This window comes from Girardinichthys multiradiatus, chromosome 7 (assembly GCF_021462225.1).
Source record: "Girardinichthys multiradiatus isolate DD_20200921_A chromosome 7, DD_fGirMul_XY1, whole genome shotgun sequence".
NCBI classification, from domain to species: Eukaryota; Metazoa; Chordata; class Actinopteri; order Cyprinodontiformes; family Goodeidae; genus Girardinichthys; species Girardinichthys multiradiatus.
In genome coordinates, this window is record NC_061800.1 from 49,831,085 (window position 1) to 49,845,388 (window position 14,304).

Here is a 14,304-nt window from a genome sequence, read left to right on the forward strand (position 1 = left end):
TTGCTGCAGAGAATCCTTTCTTTAATGGGCAGATATGTTAACACAAACAAGCTGCAGTAGTAATGTCCTTAAAAGACACTTTTTATGGAGGAATTGTAAGCATTTTGAACTGTGAAAAAATCAAAAAGCAGAGGTGGAAAACTTTATATATACAGTGCCTTGCGAAAGTATTCGGCCCACTTGAACTGGTCAGCCTCTTGCCACATTTCAGGCTTCAAACATAAAGATATAAAATTCTAATTTTTTGTGAAGAATCAACAACAAGTGAGACACAATCATGAAGTGGATTGAAATTTATTGGATGTGTCAAACTTTTTTAACAAATAGACTGAAAAGTGGGCCGTGCAATATTATTCAGCCCCTTTACTTTCAGTGCAGCAAACTGACTCCAGAGGTTCAGTGAGGATCTCTGAATGATCCAATGTTGTCCCAAATGACTGATGATGATAAATAGAATCCACCTGTGTGTAATCAAGTCTCCGTATAAATGCACCTGCTCTGTGATAGTCTCAGGGTTCTGTTCAAAGCGCAGAGAGCATCATGAAGACCAAGGAACACACCAGGCAGGTCTGAGATACTGTTGTGGAGAAGTTTGAAGCCGGATTTGGATACAAAAAGATTTCACAAGCTTTAAACATCCCAAGGAGCTCTGTGCAAGCAATCATATTGAAATGGAAGGAGTATCAGACCACTGCAAATCTACCAAGACCCGGCTGTCCCTCTAAACTTTCATCTGGAACAAGGAGAAGACTGATCAGAGATGCAGCCAAGAGGCCCATGATCACTCTGGATGAACTGCAGAGATCTACAGCTGAGGTGGGAGAGTCTGTCTATAGGACAACAATCAGTCGTACACTGCACAAATCTGGCCTTTATGGAAGAGTGGCAAGAAGAAAGCCATTTCTCAAAGATATCCATAAAAGGTCTTGTTTAAAGTTTGCCACAAGCCACCTGGGAGACACACCAAACATGTGGAAGAAGGTGCTCTGGTCAGATGAAACCAAAATCAAACTGTTTGGTCACAATGCAAAACAATATGTTTGGCGTAAAAGCAACACAGCTCATCACCCTGAACACACCATCCCCACTGTCAAACATGGTGGTAGCAGCATCATGGTTTGGGCCTGCTTTTCGTCAGCAAGGACAGGAAAGATGGTCAAAATTGATGGGAAGATGGATGGGACCAAATACAGGACCATTCTGGAAGAAAACCTGTTGGAGTCTGCAAGAGACCTGAGACTGACGGAGATTTATCTTCCAACAAGACAATGATCCAAAACATAAAGCCAAATATACAATGGAATGGTTCACAAATAAATGTATCCAGGTGTTGGAATGGCCTAATCAAAGTCCAGACCTGAATCCAATCGAGAATCTGTAGAAAGAGCTGAAGACTGCGGTTCACGAACGCTCTCCATCCAACCTCACTGAGCTCCAGCTGTTTTTCAAGGAAGAATGAGCAAGAATTTCAGTCTCTCGATGTGAAAACTGATAGAGACAAACCCCAAGCAACTTGCAGCTGTAATAGCAGCAAAGGATGTCGCTACAAAGTATTAACGCAAGGGGGCCGAATAATATTGAATACCCCACTTTTCAGTTTTGTATTTGTTAAAAAGGTTTGACACATCCAATAAACTTCATTCCACTTCATGATTGTGTCCCACTTGTTGTTGATTCTTCACAAAAAATTTGAATTTTATATCTTTATTGTGGAAGCCTGAAATATGGCAAGAGGTTGACCAGTTCAAGGAGGCAGAATACCATTCGCAAGGCACTGTATATATATATATATATATTTTTTTTTTTGCCACAAACTTACATATGTTTTATTGTGATTTTATATGATAGACCACCACACAAAACATGATAGAGATAAAGAGAGAAAAATATAATTTTAAAAATGTTTTACAATAAAAATCAGGAAAGTGTGGCTTGATATTGATTTCAGCTGCCATGATTACTTTGTGATGAAAAAGGGTTCTCAGTCAGCTCTAGAAACACCTCAGTACTGGGTCCACTGTTATTTAGTCTTTCTGTAAATGATGTGCCTGTAAGCTCTATGTGGATTTTTTGGTTACATACACACACCTGGGAAGTGTTCTTGCAAGGCTGCAAGCGACATCTCCGGATGATGTTCATCCATGGTTAACAAAAACTCATCTTGTACTCAACTTGAAAAAAGAGTGCTTCTCATTCAAAAGGCGTAGCAGGGGGATTAAACCATCCTGGCGTCCCTGCTGTAGCTGTGTGAACGGTAATTATAGTTTAAACATTGTTGTGTAGACATGTTAACAGAAACAGGAAAAAATCCTGTTTTCAATGGATCCTTGTGTTATAAACAGGGCCTGAAAGAAGCTCACTCTCATCCAAGTGTGCGTCACACTTACCTGGGAACCACCCCAGTCCACACTGAAGGCCAAGGCTTGAAGACAGCCGCAGAACCACTTCATCTGTGAAAAGCAAAGATGAGAATTGCGTTTGACATCCCTTTTATAAACACCACAAAAAGGATTGATGAGAATGGCAGCCGTGACAGTTCTTCCCTCAAAGGGAACAAATTTGACTTGTTTCAGGACTCAGTTCTTGCTTTGGTCACACAGGGAGCACAAGGCCTTTTAAATTGGCCATGTCCTACCTCAGTGTTCCCCACAAAAGGCCTATAAGCTTTCTGCTTAACTCAATACAGATTTGAGATAACTTGGCTGAATTTGTGGCACCGTTTTTTCACCTTGTTGACAGCAGGTCCAAGGAATGATAACCGGTGCTGTTGGTGAAGACAATAACGCCTAACCCAAATAATTGTTGTCCCGTTCAGTTTCCAGCAAGACTTATGAAATATTCTCCTGCCCTTTTCTAACAAATGTTTGGAGCCTTGATATAAAATTTATATAACATCTCATATTATGAAGAGTAATGTGCCTAGTATTTAACCTCTACATAGTACTAACATTTGTTCTCAGTACCACTACAAGGAACCCAAGAACCACCAGTGTTACCGATACTACAGTTAGAACCACAACCCGATAAATTTCCAAAAACAGGAACATTCTTTCATGCCTAGTATTCAGTTGACTTAGATGGATGAACGAATGTTCTTACTATATCATACTTATGCAATGATTTCTCTTAAAAATACCTGAAGCAATGGATTAAAAAACTGTCCTCCGTCAGTTGATTATGTGCATTATAGAAGTGTTCATTAATGCTGACTCAAAACCCTCTTTTAAAATATGCTTTGGTATAACATGTCTTGTTTTATTGTTAATTGTGAAGCACTTTGTGATCTTGAAGGTTGCCACATAAATAACATTTTATTTACTTATTTTGTTAAGGTGTCTGCAGCAGAAGAACAACTCTCGATGTAGAAAATAAACGATGATTCACTCGATCTTCTCCTGAGGGCAAATTTATTGTGGATATCTCAGCTCTACTCTACTAGCTCAGTTGAACTCATACACGGTGTAACAACAACCACCTGCATCTAACAAACAGGAGACCCAACTTGGATAATAATGACTTAACATCCTGCACGGTAACTGCAAATATTTCAAAATAAAAGTTACACAGGAAGTAAGAAGCTTGGACAATGCCCCCCTCCAGAAAGGTGTCACAGGTGGACACAGAGTCAGGCCAGGTGTAGCTTCTAGGAAGAGAAAAGAGAGAGAATGTCTCTTATGAAATGGTATTTCATATCATTGTATTTGCACCTCTGTCTGTTTACAGGATTTTGGTAAGTGCAATTCAACCTTGATTATCTTCGTACACTTTTGTTTTTGCGTATTAGTAGTTGTCTAAACATTTTAGCAGCTGTTCTAGGTAAACACACTCCTGTATAGCCGAAGCTGAGTTATTTATTCTGCTTCGCAGGTAGAATTTGCTGCCGGCTTTTATTTTCTAGTTTTCCAAGAGATAAAGGAACTGCCCTCACAGAGACTAGCACAATAACCTGGGTTGCTTCGCCTGTGTGTTCTTTTGGATGCCCAGCTTGTACCACAATAAACTTTATCATTGTAATTTCTTGAAATGTAGTCCCTGTTCTGTTGTACTTTAAGGTGTCTGAAAACATGTTTAACTGTATTCCTGTGCTCCACTGTTGGTTCACTAAAATGCTGAGAAAGTTTGCTGACAGCAAAATTTATGTCAGGCCTGGTACAAGTGGCTAAGTAAATGAAACTTCTGATTGCCTCTCTGTATTTTCTCGGTTGGTTTAACTTCTCTGAATTTTCTGTATAGTCTAGTTTAGTTTCACTTGGTGGCTCTCTGGGTTCGCAATTTTGCATATCAAACTGGCAGCTATGATAAGATCATCTAACTATATTAAGAGGATTAGTTTTTTACCCTAATTTAATTAATTAATTTATTTATTTATTACATTTATTTTCTCAAGAATTTTAGATAATGGAAGATTGGATATAGGTCTACATGTCATGTATGGAGGCAATGGGATAGAGGCAGGCACACGCTGGAGGTGGTTTTATATATTATATTATATTATATTATATATGAAACTGATGAACTTGGATAACACACAGGGATCAGGGTAACAGCAACAGTAAAAATCCAGCAGAGAATGAAAAATATTGAGAGACTTAAAAACTGTGGAGATGTGATTAGTAAGATGGAAACCAGGTGAGCATTTAACATTTAACAGAATACAAAGCAGCTGGGGAAGAGTCAAAGCAGGCAAGGTTGGGGGAAGGTTGAATAATGCACAAGGGACACTGAGAATCTAACTAACCAAAGCTAAGGACTAACAACAACATAAAAGACTAAACCAAAATGCACAGAAAAGGGCACCAAAAAGAACTGTGAGTACCATAACACTCACTGTGGATCAAGACACAATAGTTATATCTATATACAGGTCCTTCTCAAAATATTAGCATATTGTGATAAAGTTCATTATTTTCCATAATGTAATGATAAAAATTTAACATTCATATATTTTAGATTCATTGCACACTAACTGAAATATTTCAGGTCTTTTATTGTCTTAATACGGATGATTTTGGCATACAGCTCATGAAAACCCAAAATTCCTATCTCACAAAATTAGCATATTTCATCCGACCAATAAAAGAAAAGTGTTTTTAATACAAAAAACGTCAACCTTCAAATAATCATGTACAGTTATGCACTCAATACTTGGTTGGGAATCCTTTGGCAGAAATGACTGCTTCAATGCGGCGTGGCATGGAGGCAATCAGCCTGTGGCACTGCTGAGGTCTTATGGAGGCCCAGGATGCTTCGATAGCGGCCTTTAGCTCATCCAGAGTGTTGGGTCTTGAGTCTCTCAACGTTCTCTTCACAATATCCCACAGATTCTCTATGGGGTTCAGGTCAGGAGAGTTGGCAGGCCAATTGAGCACAGTGATACCATGGTCAGTAAACCATTTACCAGTGGTTTTGGCACTGTGAGCAGGTGCCAGGTTGTGCTGAAAAATGAAATCTTCATCTCCATAAAGCTTTTCAGCAGATGGAAGCATGGAGTGCTCCAAAATCTCCTGATAGCTAGCTGCATTGACCCTGCCCCTGATAAAACACAGTGGACCAACACCAGCAGCTGACACGGCAACCAGACCATCACTGACTGTGGGTACTTGACACTGGACTTCTGGCAGTTTGGCATTTCCTTCTCCCCAGTCTTCCTCCAGACTCTGGCACCTTGATTTCCGAATGACATGCAGAATTTGCTGTCATCCGAAAAAAGTACTTTGGACCACTGAGCAACAGTCCAGTGCTGCTTCTCTGTAGCCCAGGTCAGGCGCTTCTGCCGCTGTTTCTGGTTCAAAAGTGGCTTGACCTGGGGAATGCGGCACCTGTAGACCATTTCCTGCACACGCCTGTGCACGGTGGCTCTGGGTGTTTCTACTCCAGACTCAGTCCACTGCTTCCGCAGGTCCCCCAAGGTCTGGAATCGGCCCTTCTCCACAATCTTCCTCAGGGTCCGGTCACCTCTTCTCGTTGTGCAGCGTTTTCTGCCACACTTTTTCCTTCCCACAGACTTCCCACTGAGGTGCCTTGATACAGCACTCTCGGAACAGCCTATTCGTTCAGAAATTTCTTTCTGTGTCTTACCTTCTTGCTTGAGGGTGTCAATAGTGGCCTTCTGGACAGCAGTCAGGTCGGCAGTCTTACCCATGATTGGGGTTTTGAGTGATGAACCAGGCTGGGAGTTTTAAAGGCCTCAGGAATCTTTTGCAGGTGTTTAGAGTTAACTCGTTGATTCAGATGATTAGGTTCATAGCTCGTTTAGAGACCCTTTTCATGATATGCTAATTTTGTGAGATAGGAATTTTGGGTTTTCATGAGCTGTATGCCAAAATCATCCGTATTAAGACAATAAAAGACTTGAAATATTTCAGTTAGTGTGCAATGAATCTAAAATATATGAATGTTAAATTTTCATCATTACATTATGGAAAATAATGAACTTTATCACAATATGCTAATATTTTGAGAAGGACCTGTATTAAACAGAACAAATGCAACAAACAACATCCTGATCTTGTATTTGTCCGTAGACCCAAAATAGTAGGAGTTTTTAGTTTTATTGCATCTAATAAAAATCAGGCAATAGAAAAAAATAGAAAATATAACTTTTTTTTTCTATTTTTATATTGCTGATGATGGATCAGAACAATGGGAATTACTTGAAATCCCTATGAGGAGTATTTTTTTGGAGACAGGACGCATTGCAGGTTTCTTGCTGGACCTTATTACTGAAAAGTGGATGGATGCCGTTATCATCTTATCATTAAATTATAATGTAAATTCCTTCCAACTTGTAGACATAAGTTTATTAGCAATCTCCACGTATCTCTTTTAACCAAGGCCATATCAGAGCTCCTCATGTAGAGATGATTCAGTCCCCAGCTATTTTAAATGACAAGTAGTTACGGTAATGATATTATTGTTGATTTCAAACAGTTGCTTATTTGCTTCTTGGTGCTTCTCACTTTGGATACGTGAACTTCAACAGTACATAGATACAAAAATCAAAAAGATTCTTATCTTTCAGTGTTGTTGGGTGGAAGCATGTTTAAGGGAAGCAATCTTGGAATCATCTTCCAACCAGAAACCAGATGCAGGTCTGTTTTTCCAGCATGTGTCTTATGTTTCACTGCTTTGGTTTGCACTCTGTGTTCCTCTAATTGTACAGTGCTGTTTATTTCCACTAAACTCAAAGCAGTTACAAAACAGAAGAGGGATGAGAATGGGTGTAACCATAACGAGAAGGATAACAGACACGCAAGAACATGTTCCGTCAGAGAACAGATTCCAGGTGATGTTCTTGTAAACAGAACATGACTCACTCACGTCCATGTGACCTTAGAAAGGTGCTAAAAATAAAACCAGTAATTGTTTCTCTGAACTAAAAATGACTGTGCTATACAGAAAATAGAAAAAATGTATTGCATTTAAAGCAACTATGTTTTTTAAAATCAACACTTACATGATTTGATCAACATGTGTTTAATTTTCTGGAGTAATTATTAGTGGTTAGACATTTTTAGATATATTAAAAGACTGAATGAAGGAAACGTTTTCCCAAAAAAGTAACAAAACATTTTTTATTTTAGAGATTTCAACATTGGCCTGCATAATCCAATAAGAAGATCCATGTTCAAATTTACTGATCTTATAGAGGTACAAACAGCGCTAGTATTATTTAGAGCAAAAACAGATTATTACCTGGTAATATGGAAAAAAAAAAAAAATATATATATATATATATATATATATAGTCGGGTGTGTTTTATACAGATAATGAGTTCAAACAAGTGCAGTTAATCCAGGTAATGAGTGGAGAACAGGAGGACTTCTTGAAGAACCAACAGGCCTGAGAGAGCTGAGATTCTTACAGGTTGTTAGGTGATCAAATACTGTTGTCAAACAATAAAATGATATATAATTACTTAAAAATCATACGATGTGATTTTCTGGATTTTTGTTTTAGATTCCATTGCTCACAGTTGAAGAGAACCTATGATAAAAATTAAAGACTTCTACAAAATCAGCAGCGTATCAAATACTTGTTTTCCATACTGTATATATGTCAATCAAACTTTATTTTGTAAGTGTGGTTAAATAATTTATTATTGTTTAAGTCTTATTGAACTTATTGTACATTTTCAGATTAAGGAAACATAAGAACTTATTATTAGTACACTTTGGAGAAGGTTGGGATTAAAGTAAAACTTGAACTTATTCCCACTCCATTTTAAATATGACAATTACAAAAGTATTGTTTAATTTTTTCCTCTTGTTCTTCACTCTGTTTTGTGGGTATTTATTACTATTGGAGGATTATTTTGTGGGTTTTTTTTCCCATGTTTTAAATAAATGGCTTTATTGTGCAAAGGCTGACAAATCAGTCGACTGAACCTCCTCTTACATCATTTATAGATAGTGTCTGCACTGTTACTTCAGCTATCCTTACACGTATAATGGTCAGATGAAATGTTAAAAGTGTCAGAAAAAGTGTGTGTGGATGTGCACATGCATGACATTTTGTTGCCACTGTTTGTCTGCAGAATAAGATCGCAGATTATTCATCTTTTATGTTCTTTTAAGTTTCGGAGCATTTCAGTAGTTTTCATCCATCATCCTTAACAACCTCGAGGACTTTTTGTTTCTCTTGAAGACATTCTGACTGACTACAGTAAGCGTCTGATGGGAGTTAGAACAGCGACTGGCACCTGCGGTTGTGCTAGACATTTTTGTTGTCTGTCATTTTGACTGACAGGGTAAAAAAAAAATCTGTACATGATGTACATTTACTCATCACTTTATTTAAAAAAATATAATAATTAAACATTCAATAGCATTTAATGTCAATCATTTAAGTTAATATTCAGTCTGAACTAGATAAACAGAGAATCCACATCATCCAGATTAACCTCTGCATTTTCTGTGTAGTCTAGTTTAGTTTCACTTGGTGGCTCTCTGGGTTCGCAATTTTGCATATCAAACTTTTGCAATAGCTTGTTTGCACATCTTTCTTGTGACATTTTAACTAGCCCATATGTTTGTTCAAAGTCTATTCCTAAGAAGTGTTTTGACTTTCCAACGTCTTTCATTTTGAAATTCTGAGTAAGCATGCTTTTTACATCAATCAATGCTTTTTCATTGCTGGCAGCTATAATAAGATCATCTAACTATATTAAGAGGATTAGTTTTTCACCACATTTCCTTACATACACACAATGATCTGCAGAATTCTGTATAAAATCAGTTTCACCTAGATACGTGTGTAACAAGGTATTCCAGTTTCTGCCTGATTCCTTTCAAAGAACTGTGTAGTCTACATACCAGTTTTTCACCTGTTTTTGAACTTTGTTCATAACCTTGGGGTTGATCAATATAAATCTCACAAACAATGGGCGCATGTAGATAAACTGTCTTTACATCCATTTGGTGCGGGATAAGGTCCTCCTGTGCTGCCTTCTGCATCAGCACTCTGACACTTATCATGTCAGCTGAGAATGAGAATGTCTCCTCTTTTCTTGTCCTGGTTAATTTCACCAACATGATTGGATCTGCTCTGTTTCAGGGTAGTATACCAGATAAGCTTTTTTCATAGCCTACAAAAATGCCTTCTTCACATCTGGAATACAACTTGCCTTTTTCATGCTTGTAAGTGAAACATCCATCGATTAATTTTCTATACTTCTTGTTCTTCACTGTGTTTTGTGGGTATTTATTACTATTGGAGGATTATTTTGTGTGGTGTTTTTTTTTTACATGTTTTAAATAAATGGCTTAATTGTGCAAAGGCAATGATTACATTAAACGTTTCCTCTGCAGGGACCAAAATCATCATCAGTCAGATCAATTCTGTGTCTATTTTACTGTGACTGATTGTACTTCCTTCATGCGACTCTATTATAAATAACTTTACCAGTAAAATAAAATCTGTGACTGACTCTGTAGCTCCAACAGTAAAAACAACAAATGCAAAACCTAAACCTCCCTTAAGACATGAAAAAACACAAAGAATTGAAAACACACTGGTTATAATAATAAAGAAAAAATAGATTTCCATAACATCACCTAAATTTCTTTAATAATCTGACCATTTACAATCATGCAGTCAAGCAGTAGAGTCGTTCATAATAATAAAAAAAAAATCTGATAATGAAATTTAAATTTTATTTAGTTTATTTATATAGCGCCAAGACATGTTGTCTCAAGGTGCTTTACAAAAAAAGACCAATTCAATCCAATCATCCAGATAGATTCCAAGTCAACTACAAACATTCATTTAAATCCCAGTCATCAACAAATGCAGTCAGATTTAATTTATTAATCAACTGGTTAAAGAATCATCTGTCTAAGGAAACCCAGCAGATTGCAGTAAGTCACTGACTTCCTGGATAAACAAAAACAACCCTTTTCTAGGTTTTAGCACACTTATTCAATTCAGTTTATTTATATAGCGCCATTTCACAACACATGTTGTAATTTTTTATTGAGAAAGTCACTTCCACCAGGGCCCAGATCTCACCTTGTGATCATCTGTGTGCCCTGCTTTGCTAGTTTTCACAGCTTTGAACCCATGACTCTATTGTCTCTGCAGGAGGTGGTCAGTCATTTAAAGCCAACAGGTGCTTCAAAAGATGCTATTCCTGCTTCATTATTTAAAGAGCGTTTCTTCACTGTAGGTCCTTCGGTCCTTGCTCTGATTTCTGAACATTTTAAACATGCAGCTATCTGGGCTCAGATTAAAAAAACCACTCTTGATCCATCTGTTCTTCCTAATTATAGGCCAACTTCTGAACTGCCATTTCATTTGAAAATTTCTTGAGAAGGTGGTCTATAACCAATTAATGGCATTCTTGAAAGAACACAACATTTTAGAGATTTTAGTCTGGTTTTAAATCTTTACACAGTGCAGAGTCAGCCCTGTAAAATATTTTTACAACATATTTGACATATTGGGTTGAATTTTTCTGACCCACATGCAGAACCACACTTGGAGACCATTCAAAGTTTGCAAAAGATTTATTTTGTACATCATTGGGGAAAACTGGAAGCGAGAATCTGGTGCTCTGTGAAGGACAGATTAAATTAATGGAATTCTCAGAAGACATTGTCAGATGTATGGTTGTCAGGAGGGTTTGGTAGCTTACAGTGCAGGAGCGTGGAAAACAGATTTGAGGCGTGGCAGCGATATGGGTGGTAAGTCTCAAAGGAGGGGTTTGGTCAGGGATGTCCAACTCAATAGGTATACAGGTGTGTCGGAGAGCGGGCAGGCAGGTTGGAGCGGCCAGGTGCTGTGAAGGACGGCTGGGGATTGTTTGTCCGATATAATCACGGTCATCTGAGTATTGGAAGGAGAAATCCGGGAAGCAATCAGCTTTTCGAAACCTGGAGAGTGGCAGCAGAAAAGCGGACATAGGCAGGCAGAGATCAACGTTTTCGGAGTTACACAGATAATCACAAGACTTTGGGAATGAGGTTTGAAGGCTTGAGTTACCGCTTATGTGGGCCCATCAGGCAAAGAATGCTCATCCCACACCTCCTTTTAAACGCTCCATCCTGGATTGATGCAGGTGTGCAGCATTCAGCTGGGCACCAAGCCCACCAGCAGCTCTCCTCCGGAAAAACACAGACTCATGCACCCACATTGTGACAATATTTCTTAGCAAAAGACACTGATGACTGTTGTCCGCGTGCTTCTAGATTTATCGTCTGCTTTTGGCACAGTGGACCATCGGATCTTGTTTTCCCGTTTGGAGCAGGGGGCCATCAGCAGTACAGCTCTAGACTAGTTTATATCCTACTTAGCTGAGGCATTTCAATAGGCAGTTTTGCTCTACGAAAAGGATAGCTCAATATCTAAATCATTTTATCCTTCTCATAAAATCTGCAAATCTCCAGTTTTTTTAATAAATAAAGTTTGATTAATTGATTAACCAGGTTTCATCTGTGTATAAGGTGTCGTCATGATGACAGCAGGGTTTGATCTTCTAGCACCTATCTGCATCCTGCCAAGGCCTGAGTGAATAGTGAATAGATAGGGCCTAGGGCTGGTGTTGATGATCATGAGAAGGTGCTGTTGATTTATAAGAGAATGATGTGGATGTGAAAAATAGGGAAACCCTTTTTGGAAAATTCTCAGTGAAGAACATCATGATTGTCATTTTTAAATTAGGCTGGATCCAAGAATGCTGTAACCAATCAGCTAGGCTTTGAAGAGTGCAGTCTTTTTAGAAACAGAACAGTTTCTCTTTTCTTGTGAAATTTGCTATTTATGTCAAAACTAAATATTTAGTGTACTTAACTCCCATTTTTTTCAGATTACCATCCTTTTGGGGACCCGAGTAAACAGGGGAACACTGAATTTTATCACAAGCTAGAAGTGGGAATCTCAGGAGGTTCAGTGAGATGCACATTCCACTCCAAGAGGACCACACCCAATTTGTTGATAGAAAATGGTTACTTGGAAACATTAAGTATGATGAAAAATATTATTCTCCAGGGCAATTATACAAAGAGGAGGGTGGAACCACCTGAACAGTGAAGGACAAAAATCAAAGAAAATATTTGTTTTGAGAAGTAATCTGTAAAGAGATTAACTATTTATTCCAATTCATTACTTGGAAAAAACAAGGGTACAAAACCTGGATTTGTCATGATCCACACCTGTTTGTGTTTCTATTGATTACTTTCACCTGTTTTTTGCTTAGACCATGATGTATCAATTGTATTCAAGTGTCTGTTTCCTGTCCCTTTATTGTTGGTTTCTCTGTTGCCCTCTCCCTGGTTTTCCTTCATGGCAGAAAGTTTATCATCCTTTTTTATTATAAGATATTCATCCACCATGTGCCGACCGATGTCCTTTCGCCACTTTGGGGTGGACAGGCAGGAGTCTTGCGTGCAGGTGATCCAGAGGAAAGGTTAGTACCTTCTGTGGATTTGCAGGTTCCAGGAAGCTAAAGGAGACACACACAGAACACTAACCTGTGGTCAGCTCCGTGGTATGACACTAAGCAAATAGTTCTGACATTATGCCAACACAAACACTCCAATTAAAACCAGCAGCAGTGAACAATCTGTAGTTCTTGCATCAGTCTCCTTGCTTGAAAATTTAAAAATGACATTCTGCAAGAAATATACACTATATTGCCAAAAGTATTTGTCTGTCTACTTTTACATGTACGTGAACTTTGATGACATCCTATTAATCTAAAAGGTCCACTTTGTTGATGGAGCCAACGCTGCCAGCAATAGCAACTTGAACTACTCTGTAAACATTTTGCACAAGGTATAGTGTCAGGGAGGTAATAGCTTTCGGATCCCGAATGCAGACGAGCAGGCAGAGCGGTGAGTAAAAAGGATTTAATAACAAAATAAAAACTCACACAGGTGATAGCAGAGGCAGGCATGAAACATGGACAGGCTTGGACAGACTCAGCATGACAACGTATGTATCCGCGAGGAGTAAACGGAACGGCAGTGTATTTAATGGGCATGACACAAGTGAAGACAGAAACTAATTGGCATGAACAGGTGGACCTGATGAAACTGATTACTAACTGAGGCATGGAGTAAAATCTAAAAACATGAATGGCCTAAATCCAAAGACATAATCTAAGCGAAGGAAAATCTTGCAAATGTAAAATAACTAAAATACAGCCTAGATAGAAAACCAAGAAGAATAAGAACCATAATCAAAATAATGAACTAAAGCACCACCTGGAAACCAAACAATGATCAGAAACCAAAACAAAACACCTTCTAATCATGACATTTAGGACTGTGTTCATAGTTAGATCAGAACCAGAACTGCAGCCTCCGCTCTGATTCTTCCCAAAGGTGTTTACGGAGGTTGAGGTCAGGACTCTGTGCAGGCTCGTCAAGTTTCTCCACACCCAACTTTATACACCTGCAGCCATGAAAGTGACTGGAAGGGGTTAGGGAATTGATATGGTGGGAAATATATAGATTCCCCATGTTTAGGTTGCTTTCTTTATAAATTCCACATCAAATGTAGATGAAACTTATTGAGTGACATCTATAGAAACTGAACTGTTAACCAGAATAGAAATCATCCTTGAATGACATCTTCAGCTTCAAGGTATTTTCTTGAAGTTTGTGCTTGAAATAGCATGCCCAAATCTAATTGAGTTTTTCTCAGCAATCATAAACTCTTTTTAAAAATCTTGGTATCACATTAAAGAACACTAAGGAGATTCCATCAGAAGTGTAAATATCACAGTAGCTGCTATTGTTTCAGAGATAAAGAGGCTGGAACACAGAGAAAAATGAAGTTTTATTCCCTGACCAGAAGTTTTT

General features: G+C 38.2%; 1 long non-coding RNA gene across 1 annotated transcript; it reads right to left on the reverse strand.

Moving 5' to 3' along the window:
- Window positions 1–10,988: 10,988 nt before the first annotated feature.
- Window positions 10,989–13,447, reverse strand: LOC124871052. Its single transcript, XR_007038935.1, has 4 exons — window positions 13,371–13,447; window positions 11,483–12,941; window positions 11,136–11,373; window positions 10,989–11,054 (listed from the first exon to the last, which is right to left on the reverse strand). It is a non-coding gene; the product is annotated as an uncharacterized LOC124871052 (long non-coding RNA).
- Window positions 13,448–14,304: the final 857 nt, after the last annotated feature.